Below are 3,176 nucleotides of genomic sequence, written 5' to 3'. Positions count from 1 at the left end.
CAGAGCCTCTCCAAGATGCTGCAGAGGAAAACCCAGCCATGACTTCAAACAAGGGCTGCTTAAGCCAAGCCCCATCCATAACCTGCCAGCCACGCTCGGGGAGCCCAGCGGTGCCTCACGTCACGTGTGACCTTTCGTAATCTTCACAGTGGACTTATTTTAAACAAAAAAATAAAGGCAGCCTCTTGTCAGGCCCTGGTGGCTCCGTGCAGCCTGCGTGATTCATTATGCAGTGGGCTGGCAGGTGGGCACACGCCAGCAGAGCAATATTTCCTCATTAGAGCCATCGCCGGCGGGCGCCCTGTCCCTGCAGCGCTCGGCAAGGAGAGCTTCCTCCGCGCGTGCGCGCTGCGAACACATCTGCACGCAAGGTCGCTGGTGCCACAAGCTGATTTAGGGCTCTCTGAGCCAGGTCCTTAATCCAATTACGGGCAGAGGCCGTTCATCACCAGAAACAGAATTAACCCCGTGCACCTCTTTGCACCGGGCGCGTTCCCAACTCCCGAGCGCAGCGGCTGCTGGAGGCACCTTCCCAAACGGCCTGAGCTAGGATGCAGCAGCACGGCACCCTGCAGGGAGTCCAGGATGCCCCTCAGCAGAGGCAGCCCAGCCACCCTTTCGGCTGGACTGACTGGGAAGCAGGCTGCATCTGGGGAGACGTCCAAACCATGAATGAATCTAGCTACCAAGGCCCCAGCAAGTCCTGGAATGGGAGCCGCAAACTACCGCTTTCGCTGGAGGACTGGAGTGAGCTGCAACAGCTTCATTGGCTGCATGCAAGTCACTTGGCAGCACCACAGGGGAAAACACCAACCCTTCGAGTCAAACAACAGGCTTCCTCCAGAGCAGCGCAGCAACCCTCAGGCCTGTGCCAGGAGCAGAGATGAACCCGCTGCAGCCGGTTCATCATACAGCCATGAGCCATCAACAGCCCTCAGGAGAGCACCTCCCTCCGTGGGTCCTGGGCCGAATGCTACCTCCCATCTTCCCCTCCCAGGTTCACTCTGGACTAGATGACCTTCGGATGTCCCTTCCAGCCCTACTTCTTTATGACACCACCAATGGGCAAGAAGAGCAGCAGCGGTGGGCTCTGCTGTAGGAAGCAATAGAGGAGGAGGATGGACCATGCAGGGGGCCCAGACACCCCGGTGCCTGGATCTGCCGGGACTCACTCGGCTGTAAGAGGGCCTTATGAGGGCAGGAAGGCCACCAGGCAGCCCTGGGCAGGATGCCCAGCTGTTCCCTCCTGCAGCAGCACTCCAAGGGCTGGCAGGCGATGGCTGGAGCTGGGCTAGGGGAGGATGCAGCGGAGCTCCCCGACATACTCAGTGCCTAGCCCGAGCAGCCGCTGTCAACCGAGCGTCTTCGACTGCCACCACGACGTGCTCAGGATCCTGTTCGAGGGTAGACGCGGAGCTGATGAACCAACCCCACTGGGCCCTGGCCCCACTGAGGGACTGTGTGCACTCCAGGTCCAGCACAGAGCAACACAACAAGTGGCCAAATCCCGGAGCGGCGAGGCTGCGACCTGGCGCCGGGCAGCCAAGCCTCGTTCTGCCGGGACCACTGCCGAGCACGGCGCCCGGGGGCGCAGAAGCCAGCAGACCCTGTTCCTGACCACGCGGGCGGCAGGCGAGAAGGCAGCTGGTCCTTCCCCCGCCCCACCACAACGGTCACGCTGCTGCCAACACGTGGAGCAGCCCTGACTCCCACGATGCGTTGGAGGAAGATCTGCACCGGGTGCAGACGCCACTTCCGCAGCCTTTTCCAACCGCTGCCCCTCTTCAAATGCTGATCTGCCTCCGGGGCTGCACCACGCAGACACCTCCCCGCTTTGTTTCCCTGTCGTGGAGCCGTCAAGTCGCTAACCTCCAAATGAGCATCCCGATGCCATTTCTAATCTACCGGCGATGTGTGCTGAGATGCCCCTTGCTGATGGGAGAAGACAGCAATAAGATGGGCTTCTCTGAAGCTAAAATGAGCTTCTCTCACACTAATGAGGCGGGACTGACAGGGCAGGCCTAGAGGTGTCAAGTGAAGACTTGAAACCTAAAGACGCACCGAAATTGCCGCCGCTGCAGACGGGAAGAGGGTGCGAGGAAGGCTCCATGCCCCTCTCTTCATGCCCGAGTCTGGTTGCCTCGCCCAGCCCAGCCGGTCTGCGGCAGAGCAGGAGAGGGCAGCCCTGGCCCCAGAGGGAATGCCGCCTCCTCTCCCCACTCTTGCAACAGCAGAGTCATTTGAGCATGTGCCAAGCAGCAAGCAAAACCTCAGAGGTTTTCAGTGGCTCAGGAGGTGTGAAACCACACCCAGGCCTTGGTTTCTGCACTCGGGGACACAGCTCAGCCCCACTCCCACCACCCGGCTCTGTGCGGGCAGGCTCAGGCGGAAGGATGCCTCGAGCAGGGCACCGCACAGGCTGACCCGTGGTCCCTCCCAGCCCTGCTTTCCATGCCTCCCTACCAGGGAAGTCAGCCAGTCACAGCGGCGTGGCTGTCCGGTGACCAAGGCAGACACCAGGTATCGCACAGCAGCGAGTCCCGTCATCAAGCGCTTGATCCAATCTAGGAAAGAGACACACGTGTGTGCATGTACGTGTGTGCACACCAGCCCGTGGACCAGGGTAGGTGGCAGTGGGAAGGCAGAGAACACAGCTGTGATCAGCCTGCGAGGAGCAGAAGGAATCTCCTGGGGGCCCCAGTCCAGTCCCTCGATCCCAGGCATAAACCCCTCCACGGTGGCTCAAAGCTCCCAGTAAACAACGAACCTGGCACACGCTGCAGGAAGGGAACGGGAGACAAGCTGTGATGGCTAGAGCACAGGAGGCAAAATATGCTCGGGGAAGAGGCTCACGTACTACATACAGAGGAAGGTAGCCCCCCCTTTCCGCCAACCAGTCCTTGCAAACCTGACTTGGGGGTAACCCTCCTGCCCCTGTATCAAGCAGTGGTTTGATCCCGTGTGCAGGGGCAAGACCCGCCTGCCTGGCACCAGCAGCACCACCCTGCCAATATCCTGCCTGCAGCCACGGCTCAAGAGGAAGGTTTAAAAAGTGCCAGAAGCCAACAAATCCATTCAAGGGGGGGAAAGGATGCCTTTCTGGTACTGCAAACAGGCAGCAGCAGGCCTGGAGCACGCAGCAGATGCAGCAGGCTGCAGTCCAACAGCATTTTAAA

General features: G+C 60.3%; 1 protein-coding gene across 1 annotated transcript in view; it reads right to left on the bottom strand.

Annotated features, from left to right (window-relative positions):
• CTNNBL1 (catenin beta like 1) overlaps positions 1-3,176 on the bottom strand; it is a 53,137-nt gene that overhangs the window by 5,224 nt on the left and 44,737 nt on the right. The gene's annotated exons all lie outside the window — the stretch shown is intronic.

This window comes from Alligator sinensis, unplaced genomic scaffold (genome assembly GCF_000455745.1).
Source record: "Alligator sinensis unplaced genomic scaffold, ASM45574v1 scaffold1032_1, whole genome shotgun sequence".
Classification (NCBI taxonomy): domain Eukaryota; kingdom Metazoa; phylum Chordata; order Crocodylia; family Alligatoridae; genus Alligator; species Alligator sinensis.
This window is presented reverse-complemented; position numbering and strand designations above follow the sequence as displayed.